The 12,245-nt window shown below is 42.3% G+C and overlaps 1 protein-coding gene across 18 annotated transcripts in view; it reads left to right on the top strand.

Moving 5' to 3' along the window:
- The window catches only part of LOC143362424 (bromodomain adjacent to zinc finger domain protein 2B), a 295,115-nt gene that overhangs the window by 104,092 nt on the left and 178,778 nt on the right, over window positions 1–12,245 (top strand). For 3 of the 18 annotated variants that reach the window (XM_076802564.1, XM_076802571.1, XM_076802567.1), the window contains exon 3: window positions 10,245–10,952. The exons of the other annotated variants lie outside the window; for them this stretch is intronic. The gene's annotated coding sequence lies outside the window, so the exon portion shown is untranslated. The remainder of the gene's footprint in view (window positions 1–10,244; window positions 10,953–12,245) is intronic. 18 annotated transcript variants of the gene reach the window in all.

The following is a 12,245-nucleotide window of genomic DNA, read 5'->3' as shown; positions in this document are numbered from 1 at the left end:
TTTAACAAATTGATTTGCTTGGATATATATTATTAAAAAGATGGCCACAAATTTTGATAGATACAATCATGTTATTTTTGTAAAGTAATGTAAAATAGTCATTTTTTGTGCTCCGTAAACCTAGTGTTAACCGCGTTCGTCGTGTATACACGTCAATCCAAAACTCTATTGCGGTGCGGTTAACGTTAATGAATTGTTAATTTCTTATCGAATAAAAATGTAATTCTTTCTCATTTTGCTTTGCTTTTTTCGTAAAATTTATAATAGCGGCATTTGGCCTGCATTCGGCGTGTATATTCGTCATTTGGCTTGATTTTAATTCCGCGCCCGTGAGGGATTTTTAAAATTAAACTCCGCAGTTAACTGGTTAATTTAGAAAGGAGATAGGTATAACAATATTTCCTAAAAATGATATCAAACTAGAAAAATGGGAGTGTATCGATCGCAACAAACATGAGTCCAATAAAAATTGATTTCCACTTATTTTAATAAACTGACAATATTACTTCTTAAATTTTTCTAATGTTCTCACTGGTTTAAGTTTCGACTCCTAATTTTTATTATAAATGCGTGAAATCCGCAGATCACTATGAACTTACAAATATGTCCTAATCTGTTACTCGCACAGCGCCAATTTCAATGCAGACGCATATGTGTATTTTATATAAAATACTATTTCACAAAGTAATGTCTTACGATGACAAGCTATCACGTAAGAAACCGTGCATGTTGCGAAATTAAAAAAGTCTAAAATTTAACTCAGGCATTTCGGACGTTTAGGTATCGCGAGTCTCAGTTTCAATCACGATACGGTTCAAGTAGTCGGTGTTGGACGGCTGACGGGTATAGAGGGTTTCCCTTCTTCCGTTCCGGATTTCCTTTTCTTAATTGACCGAACGCAGAAGATCCTCTCCTATTAAAAACGCGGCTCTGGAACGTATAATTTCCCGTTCTTGTTAAACGAGATCCAATAAACTTTGCTTCCTGTCGTTCCTTGTTGTTTTTTTTTTCGTTATTTTTATTTTTGCGTATCGGAGGATAACCGGAAACAATGGATCAAGATAAAATTTATCTCCTACACGCCGGCTTTTCATTGTAGCCACCGTCAGCTGGTGTATACAATGGAAAATCGTGTTTGGCGAAATGCGTGATACTTCCACGTGTATTTCACAGTTTGTCCAATAGCATTTCCCACTTTGTTCAAATAACATTTCCCACTTTCGTTAACTGCGAAACCGGAGATCATACTTTTAACCGCACGTACGCGCGTTCATGTGGCTCGTGCTCAACCGTTCACCACCGCATTTCTGTGCAACCTATTTGTTAAAGCTGCTCTGTTAAGTACTGATAAATGGCTCGAGCACTCAACATCGTAAGCAATCTTACAAAAATGATTGACGTAGCCACAGGATTTTATACATTTATGCATATGTATGTATTTATTGAGAACGTCTTAGGCACAATCTGCCCATAGATCCAAGCACAAAAATAAATATATTACAAAGTTTAACAATGAATCTAGTATAAGGCATTGCGCATGTTTATCATACAAAACTGTCTACTAGCACAAATTAAATTCACCACGCTTTTACAGTATTGTCCCTCAGTCTCCTGCGAGTTCTAGGCCTATGCCGGAGTCATTTCTGACCCACACCGATATTTCACTACAGTTTTCTTTCGATATAAGACGATAGCTGGGGACCGGCTTTCGTCGTATTTCGAACAAAGACGAAGAAGAGGGGATAGCGATTTTTCTGTCATCTTATATCGGAATAAAATTGCACATATTGACGGTCGCTCGAGCTTATCCCCACCGCGACGGGTCACTAATTACTCCGGCATAGCATACGGAAGGTTAATGAGGGTAATTTTCATTGGCAGCGCAATTTATAAAAATTTTACTTTTACTAGAATTTTCTGTTCTATCAATTTTATAATAAGATGGGTAGAATATTTTAACGCATCTAGCCTCTGTGGTGTGATTCTACAATTTGAAAATTAAATTGTAGCAAATTAAATATTCCGCACTTTTACGGTATCAACGCAGACAATTTTCACTAGGAGCACAATTTGGGAAGACTATACAGGATTTTTATTACCGGACCGTGGATTTTCATGCAAAAATACCTAATCGTAAAAAACAGGAACCATGTAGGAACATGGTTCTTCTATTAACGATTCAACAAGCATTGCACTGATTGCCATTCTTAAATTCTTTTCAATCGTCTGCTTTAAATCGCGTCAAATCATTTTCGTCATAAATGCATAAAATCCCCAGTTTAGCTGAGGAAAAATGTATATTCGTTACAATCGTCGTTTTATCAATCCCGCAACATCACGAATAAATTATCTCGGTTCACCTAGCCTCTGTAACATTGACAATTATACAAAGCTGGTCTCGCACAACGACCAACCCGCGCGAATGAAATTTTCCCACTGTCGTGACATCGAAGCGGACAATTTTAATCGCGCACAGCGGCGCGCGTAATCATTTCCAAACAGGCCCCGTTCCCGAAATTGCGGATGGGCACCCGGTAGATCGGCTATCGCATGAAATCTCCGGGGCGTTTAGCATAATTCGGCAATATGCACCGCGCAAAAATTCCTCGGAAGTTTCTTCACGCAAAGCGTATCGCGCTCGGTGTGGTATGTAGTATGTAGTATGTACAAGCGTAATAGAATGGTAGCGGGTCGCCCGGCTCGCGTAACTGCCGGGCCGCATAATGCTGCGCGTAAAATTGGCCGGTATTACCGTGTCGTTGTTATTATTACCGTTATCACGGGACGGCGGCGGACGGCAGACGCGAAATCAGTAACTTTTTAAACGGGGCGATCACGTACGGCCGCGTGTAAACGCGAGAGCGAAGTCAACCGGCTCTGGCGTTTTCGCGGGATCAAACAGAGAGAGAGAGAGAGAGTGAGAAAAGAAGAGAGGGGCGGTGGCGGCGGCGGCGGCTACGAGTTGGAAATTAGATGCCTCGGGAAAATAGAGGGGAAAAGAAAAACAACGGCCGAGAAGTTCCTGGGGATAATTTTCCGCCTTCCTAGCTGGCGGCGCGGAGTAAAGCAGAGCAACGCGTTTTCTAGTTTCTTGCCCGCGGGAAACGCTGCCCTACGGCTAGGCGAGGTTGACGCATCTATTATGAATTACGCGACAGTGCATTAGCATTTTGTCAGCTGCTTTATCACTCGCTCCGCGTTATTCTGTTCGCAAAACTGCGGCCGGCTTTCCGCGTCGTAACGCCCGCGAGCTCTAATCTGTTTTGATCAGGAGAGGACGTGGAAAAGAAATTTACCGATTAGAATAGGTGCCGTAGAATTTCACGAGTTTCCAGAGTGTAGATTTCAGTCGCTTCTGTCGCCTGGAACTAGGGGAATGAGGTATTAGAACAGCCTAAGTAGAGTGGAGTAGAAGCTCTACAATTTTCTAGCTTTCCAGTGTGCAGGCTTGACTTAACCGTGTCACCTGGAATTAGAGGAATTAGACATTAGAACCGCCGAAATAGAGCTCTAGAATTTACTGATTTTTCAGAGTGTAGATTTGAGTTAGTTCTGTCACCTGGAATTAGAGGAATTGGGAATTAGAGCAGCTGAAGTAGAGCTGTAGAATTCGCGTTATAAAGCTTTAGAATTTACTGATTTTTCAGAGTATAGAGTTGAGTTAATTCTGTCACCTGGAATTAGAGGAATTAGGAATTAGAGCAGTGGAAGTAGAGTAGAGTAGCAGCTCCAGAATTTACTGATTTTTCAGAGTGTAGATTTGAGCATTGCAGAATTAGAGCATTGAAACTAGAGCTCTAGAGTTTACTGATTCTTCAGAGTATAGAGTTGAGTTAATTCTGTCACCTGGAATTAGAGAAATTAGGAATTAGAGCAGCCGAAGTAGAGTGGATTAGAAGCTCTAGAATTTTATGATTGCTAACTGTGTCAATTGAAATGAATTCTACCGCCTAAAATTGGAGGGACTTAGAGCAACCAAAGTAAAATAGAGTAGATGCACTAGAATTGTCTGTTTTTGGTTGTGTCTTAATTCTACCATCTGGATTTAGTGGAATTAGAAATTAGAACAGCCGAAACAGAGTGGAGTAGAAGCTGTAAAACTTGCTGATTCTCGTAGAGTTGGTAGCTACACTTTTCTGTCACTAAACTCTTTCACAATCGAAAAATGTTCGGGTTCGATATTCGACACTTAACGCGTTAATACAAACACAAATTACCACACAGAAATATTTCACGCGAGCAAACATCGAATGGGGCCGTTCGGCAATAAAAGCGTTTGGTCGATCGTCGCGTTCGAAAAAATATTCGCGATTCATATTCGTAGCAGTCGGTCGGAACGTTATTTCCGTCAACCAAAAATAACAGAAAGATATTTCGATTTCGAGCGCGCTCGCGTATTATCTTATTAAAAGAATGGAGAAGGGGTAGGGAGTGGGGTGTGTGACCGTGGTATCAAACTCTTCCGATCCGCGGAATGTATTTGCCGATTGTTTTTTATTGCTGACATTACGTGTTCCGCCGTCCGCAAACATTTACGAGCCGTCGATATATGGAAATCACTGGCGCGAGCGAGCGTTTTTAATCGTTCGGGCATCGAACAATCCGCTCGCGTTTTTCGCGTTACATCCACCCACGCGTCCCGTCACTCGCGGTTAAGAGGGTTCCGCGTGTAAAAGTCACCGTTAAATTTTGATTTTCAAATTTCCATCAACCCGGGAATTACCGGGGTTGCCGCTGCACCGACGCGACGGCCACGCGCGAGAATTACTCTGTTCTCTTTTTTTTTTTTCATTTCGACCGCGGTTTCACGCGGACTTCTCGCGATTATGCGAATCTGTTGTTGGTTTGGCTGGTGTTTCGCGGTCACGGGACCGGAAAGGCCCGCGTGATCTTCGGTTCGTTCTCGAAATTCCCCAGTCACTTGCGACTTATGAATACGTAAGTTAGAGCAGCTTTATCCGACACGAAAAATTTCCGAGCACATGCCAACTACTGTCTTCTGACGATCTCTGACGTTACAGCATTGTTGCGACTGCTAGCGTTGGGCACAATGAAATACGACTTGTGGTTTGTATGTAATATTTGTAGGAGATCGAGGATTTTTGTGGAAATATGAATTTTTCTGTGTTTGTTACGAATCGAATCTAGTTCTGCTGTTAACGTTCTCTATTGGGGCCGACGAGGTATCAGTCTGCGGATGTTTATACAAAATGAAAATTTTCTATCTCGATTGTGACGAGAAGAAAAGTTGTCCTTTTGTTACGTGATAAACAGAATTTGCTAAACGTTATTCATGTTAATGTTATTCATTTCTTCTGTTTTCTTCTATGGAATTGTTAAGCATAAAACAATTTTAGGAAAATCAGTCCACAAATTTGGGAAACCTATGCCACAAATTTGAGTAAACCTGGCCCACAAATTTTGGAGAACCCAGTCCACAAATTTTAGAGAACCTAGTCCACAAATAGCAAACATAGTCCATAAATTTTGGCAAATCTAGTCCACAAATTTTGGCATACCTACTACACAAATTTTAGTAATCCTAGTTAGAAAATTTTAGCAAACCCAGTTCACAAATTTTGGCATACCTAGTCCACAAATGTTGGCAAACCTAGGCCACAAATTTTAGTAATCCTAGTTCAAAAATTTTAGCAAACCTAGTTTGCAAAACTAGCTGAAGCAAGTCAAAAACAAGCTAGAGCACAGAATAAAATCTCTCTCGATCTTTTTCACAGTTCCAAGAGAGCAGAGCCACAGCCAGCTTCAACTCATACTCTCTCCCACTCGCAAATCATGCCATCACATTCTGAAGCCTATTAGTATGACTCCCGATGACTAATCAGAAAATCATCTTTTAAAAAGTAGTCCCAGAAGAAACGATTGGATAACGTTGCTTACAGTGAACAGTTGGTTCATCACTGAAATTCCCGTTGCAGTTGAATAACATTTAAAGAAAAGCTGTTTATCCTAAACGTTCCAAATGTTAATTCTCCAAGCGTGAATCTTCCTGGGCCAAGAGGTTTTCCGCATTCCATTACAAAAATCGCGTCCGCAGTCCAGATTCGCCTAAGATTCAAGAGTCCGAGGGTCTGCAGCAGGAAGCATCGCTCGATTTCGTTAATTTCGCGTCGGATTTGATCCGGTAGGTATCGTGAGACTCTGGACGATCCTTTCTCCGTCATTCTCGAGCCGGGGCCGGCCTCTTCTCCGTGTTTCTCGTCGAAAGGAGCAGCCCAAAGCAGTAATTCGGCGGTGCAGAATGCAAAAGAGGAGTCACGGCGCGCGGCGAGGAAGAAGCCAGAGGAAACGCGAATAAAAGAAGAAGGCGACGATCGCGAAAAGGAAGAAAAAGGGTTCGGGGCTTGCTTTCGCTGAAGCAAAGGCGCAAGAAAGAGAAACAGAGAGAGAGAGAGAGAGAGAGAGAGGGGGAGAGAGAGAGAGAGAGATAGGTGGAGAGGAGCGCTCACGCAGAAGGAGGAGGAAAGAGAGAGGGACGTAGGACGGTTCGTTGCTTGAGAAAGAGACGCGCCGGGGAGGAGGAGACGATTCTTTTGAGCCTCGGCCAAGTTTTGTGGCCTGTTGGCCGGCCGGCTCGTGGAATCCAGTCGCAGGCGATTTCTCGTCTCTGCGCCTTTTAACCGTAGTACGTGTCTCGCGTTCGTTCGTTCGTACGTTCGCTGGTTCGTTCGTTCGCTCGTGTACGGTCTCTCGCGCGGGCATATGCCTGCGAGAGTGGATGAGATCGAGGGAGGGAGGGATCAAAAGATAGACGAGGATACGATCGAGTAAAGAGAGTGAGCGAGAGAAAGAGAAATCGACCAGAGTGACGAGTAACGGAGCAACGGAGACGGCGAGCTTCGTAGAGGATGCAAGGTGCAGATACCACGAGCAGACAGAGAGAACAAGTCGAGAGAAACGAGAGAACAAGTCCAAAGAAGCGAGAGAGAAAGAGAGAGAGAGAGAGAGAGAGGAGGGAACGAGAAACCGTACACGTTTATTACACGCTGTCCCTTGGATCGCGCTGCAGCCGCTGGCAAGACGTTCCATTAACGTCGCTCGGTACCTACGCAATTATTATACTTCCTTGTACAGCGCGTTTAATCGCGTGCGGCACGGTTTTCTTAATCCACCGGACGTCGCGCGGCCGCCTCTCTCGGGTGCATTACGCGGAGCCCGCGACCACGATGCGACGCCGACCACTATACACCGAAAGATCGTATGCGCCGAACGCTCGAACGCTCGCAAACGCGAGCTGCCCGATCGTCTGTGTCGCTGAGACACGCTCGATTCCTCGTTAGTGCACGCGAACACGCTCGGGAGATCGTAAACGCGCGGATTCGTGCAAATCGTAAGCTCAAACGTCGTCGTCTGCGCGTTCGTAAATCTGTGTGAACATGCTCAGGCACCCGTGCATGTAAGCGTTTCTGCAAATACTACACACTCGTAGATTACGCATTCGTACCAATACGTGTGCTCAAACATTTCCTACACGCTCACATATCTGTGCTTGCGAGTTCACACGCTTGCAGATGCGCTCACACAATCATCCGCGTCGTGGAGACATATTAATATGATCATAAGTGGACGCGAACATGCTCAGGGACTCGCAGATTACACATTCGTGCCAGTACGTGTGCTCAAACATTTTCTACACGCTCACATATCTGTACATACAAGTTCACGCACTTGCAGATGCACTCACACAATCATTCGTGTAGTGGAGACATATTTAAATCATCGTAAGTGGACGCGAACACATGCTTAGGAACACGTAGATAACGCATTCGTGCCAATACGTGTGCTCAAACATTTTCTACGCGCTCGCATATCTGTGCATACATGTATAGACACTTACAGATTCACTCAGTCAATCTTTTGTGTCGCGAAGACGTGCTGAAATTTTTGTGAGTGAACGCGAACATGTTCTCAACGCACTCGGAAATGCACTCACACTTAGACAGTCGTATACATGCTCAAACATATCCTGCACATCGACGAATCTGCGCAAACTTGCTCACATAAACACATTGAATCAGCACAAACAAATGCAAACATGGAAAATATGTACAATATACGCAAACAACATTAATCATTTGTAAATCGACGCATTCGTGGTCTCCCACATGTTCGAACACGCTCAACTCGTTCAAGGGAGTCATAAATTCAGGTACTTGTACATACGTGAGAGACTGCTCGAATGCTTGTATGTAGATACGCACGAAAATATTTGACGACCGAATGCACGCAGACACACGGAAACAGTGATAAATTGACTTGGATGCAATTAGCACGTGCATAAATAGACGTAGGCACAATCGACACGTTTCTAAATCTATGAAAACACACTCGGACATTTGTAGATTCGCGCAAAAATACTCCGACACTTATAAATTCGCGTAACGCTGCTCAACGCATTCGTGAGTATACGCAAACACGTTATAGCAGGCAAAACCAGACCTAGACGCAATCGAAGCGCTTATAAATAGGCGCAGCATAGTCAACGCACTCCTAAATGCGTACAGACGTGCCACATCAATTACAAACAAACAGAAATGCAGTCAACGCTTTCATAAATTCAAGCAAGCACAGTCGAACATTCAACAATGCACACCAACTCAAACATTCCTAAACACCCGCAAGCATACTAAAATTCTTATAAACACGTTCAGACACAGTCAGTACACTTGTAAACACCCTTGAATACGATCAAGGCGCTCATAAATCTACGCGCACACACTCTGGAACACTGAAAAATGCACGCGTACACACTCGCAAAGCACACTCGATAGCTCTTAAACGGAGACAAACGCATCGAAAGACTCGTCAAATATATATGCAAATATACCCGGCGTTTATAGTTGTGCTCAAATACTCTCAAACGGGCAAACAGAGGGAAACGCGAGTACCTGGATGAAACCGAGAGCCAAATAGAGTATCGCAGTCTCGTAGCGGAAAGGTCGAGCGCTTCCCGAGCCACGAAAAATATATGACCGTTATAACATCTAATTTTTATTGAAAAATATTTAGGGTGTGAAACAACTAGAAAACGTATATAAATTAATTTTATCTTTTTATTTCTTTCTACCGCCTTTCCTTTCACTATTTTAATCTCATAACTCCATTTTAAGTAGTTAATTACAGTAATGACCAAAATAATTTAAGATAATGCGCTGCCAGAGAAGTCCCAAATAAAGTCATACAAAATCAAGACAACTTACTATGAATTATTTAAACGAATTGCTTTAGTAATGTTCTTGCACCAGGTAGATCCTAACAAACTTTTGTGTACGTAGAAAAATTGTAATAAAAATTGAAATTCGAGTCTGAGAAAAATATTGCATCACCCGATATACGGGGTGGTCCACGCAACTTGCACACCTATATAACTTCCAAAGGATGCGTTGCACGAAAAAGTTTTGTATGCAGAAGTGTATTTATTTTTTTTTACAGGTGGAAGTGTTTCGGAGATTTGAAGGTCGACTTTGTTTTTTTAAATGAAATACTATATTTTGTATACCAAAATATGGAAGAATGTCGAATTCTGAGTAAAAAAATATTGACCTTCATTAGCCCTAAACCTAACAATTAACGAGTAATTTCACTTTATTTCTTGAAAATTTTCTTCGCGTAATATCAGGTTAGAAAAATAAAAAGAAAATTAAATGATTTTTTTTTTCTTTGTAAGAAAATTAAACTACTAAACTACTTTATTTCCTGAAAATTTCCTTCGCGTAATATCAGGTTAGAAAAATAAAAAGAAAATTAAATGATTTTTTTTTCTTTGTAAGAAAATTAAACTACTAAACTACTTTATTTCCTGAAAATTTCCTTCGCTTATTATCAGGTTAGAAAAATAAAAAGAAAATTAAATGATTTTTTTTTACTTTGTAAGAAAATTTTCAGGAAATAAAGTGAAATTACTCGTTAATTATTAGGTTTAGGGCTAATGAAGGTCAATCCTTTTTTACTCAGAATTCGACATTCTTCCATATTTTGGTATACAAAATATAGTATTTCATTTAAAAAAACAAAGTCGACCTCCAAATCTCCGAAACACTTCCATCTGTAAAAAAAAATAAATACACTAAATTGTGTACCCGTTCAGACCATGCAACTTCTGTATACAAAACTTTTTCGTGCAACGCATCCTTTGGAAGTTATATAGGTGTGCAAGTTGCGTGGACCACCCTGTATAGCCGACATGGGCATGAAAGTGTTAAAGTAAATTTTACTTCGACTTGCAGAAGCGTCGCAGCGGAGCCGGTGAGGAAAATAGTTGTGTTGTAGTGGTGGGAGACATCAAGATTCGACCGTGGTATCAAATGATGAACAGAATAGAATCGGCATCGGCAGTTTCGGATTTTGTCTATCCAGTTTCGTCGAGACTGTCGACTCGTGCGCCGCTTCGAATCGGAATTCGCGTTTCGTTCGGTGCCGCTGGCTCGGCCGGTGATGTCGCGTTACGTGCAGTGTCCTCCCGACTCCGATACGATCCGCTGCATCGTTGCATCGTTGCATGTGCATCGGGAGACCGCTTCTGAGTAATTCTCTCCTACAGATTATTGCGTACCGGCGTGCCGTGCCCGGCGAGCGGTCTCTCTCGGTGTCTGGCTGCGTCTCTCCTCGAGCGAGTGTTTAACTTCTCTCATTGTGTGCGCCGTTGTGTATATTACGTCTGTGCTCCTGCTCGCCTCCCCTTGCTTGCCTGTGTACGGTGATGTGATCGTGGCCGAGAGTCAGTCAGTGTTTTTGTGCGTGCGTGTGTCGCCGCGCCGGTGCATGTGCGTGCACCTAGCTCGCCGGATTTTGAATCGCCGCTAATTGCTGTCTCCCTGGAAACCGGTGCTCCGAATACTCTTCTGTCCTTATTCTCGAGTAGACTGTGCACAGTGGGTACGCGGCTGATCATGAGAGCGGTCCGACGATCGGGATTGGATACCGTCAGTAACAAGGTAACGGAGAAACCAAGTCGCCGAGAGACTTCGTTACACTCGCATCTCGATTTTCTTCCTCGCGATTCGCCGCGTTCCTCAGCCCCCCCCCCCCCCCCCCCCCCCGTGCACGCTCCGATGAAGAATCGGTCTCGCCTGTGCGCTTCGGCGAATTTTTGTTCGATCCTGATCAATACTTTTTCGATATTCTAGTCTCCTGACACGCGTGACAAATTTCGGACCGAAATGTTACTTGTATCGTGCACAAGTACTCTTTCTTTGATTTGATGCTGAACGTGCGAACATCGGTGAGACTAATTCTTAAATCATTCATGATTTATTTACGAAGCTTTTACTAACACATTTGTCACATTTTTCTGGGTAAAATGATACTGAACATGACACAGTTTCGATCATGTTTACTTGGTTTAATTCGCAATACAATGAAACCTCGATTATCGGGACCATTCAGCGGAGCAAGTATTTCAGATAACGGATCAGTGATCTAGCTGCAAATTTTCTTTGATTCGTATTATTGATCGTGTTGAGATTGAACTGTTTCCACGTAAAATTTGTATTAGAATAATGGAGAATTCGAATAAATTCTAATAAATCGCGAATTAAACGAGCAATTATGCACTGATTGATGTCATGTTTGGGCGCGTTTCAATCAGAAAAATTTCACAAACGTGCCGGTAGAAGTTTCATATAAAAATTATTTAGAACAGCAGAGTTTAGTTATTGTTAATGTTACTCCCAGCGAGGCATTACGGAACTTTTGAAACGGACGTAGAAATCATTCCATTCGGTCTCCATTCCAGTTTAATGAATTGAAGTGATTAATTCTCTTGAATGATTCAGTATTTTTGTTTCGAAGCGACGATGGGAAAGAAGTTTTCGGTTGAAGTAGAGGAAATCGAATAAGTTTTTCGGTCAGGTTCAGTCGATCGAGCGAAGTAACAGGTAATCTTAGAAAGTTGTGTCTGTGGCTTGTCTATTGACTTTAGAACAGAAGAACCTTTGTTACTTGTGACAATCGACATTGTTCTCGCGTGTAACCTTTTATCGGAGCGGCAATTATTAGAGGCCATCCTGGGAAATTATCTGGATGATTATTTAGTCAAATATTGCAAGTTGGTAAGCTAAACAATGATAAAATTCGGAGAGAAAGCGTTCGTTCACTCAAGAAAGTTAAGTATAATGTTTAAATGAGTTAATATTTGTTTAATCGGAGTTCGTGAAGATCGGAGCCGAGGGAACGAGGACAATAATAAATTATTACTGTATAAATGGTGGACCGTGGAAGTTTGTTAA

Source organism: Halictus rubicundus, chromosome 17 (genome assembly GCF_050948215.1).
Source record: "Halictus rubicundus isolate RS-2024b chromosome 17, iyHalRubi1_principal, whole genome shotgun sequence".
NCBI classification, from domain to species: domain Eukaryota; kingdom Metazoa; phylum Arthropoda; class Insecta; order Hymenoptera; family Halictidae; genus Halictus; species Halictus rubicundus.
Note: the sequence above shows the minus strand (reverse complement) of the source record. Positions and strands in the feature narration are given on the sequence as shown.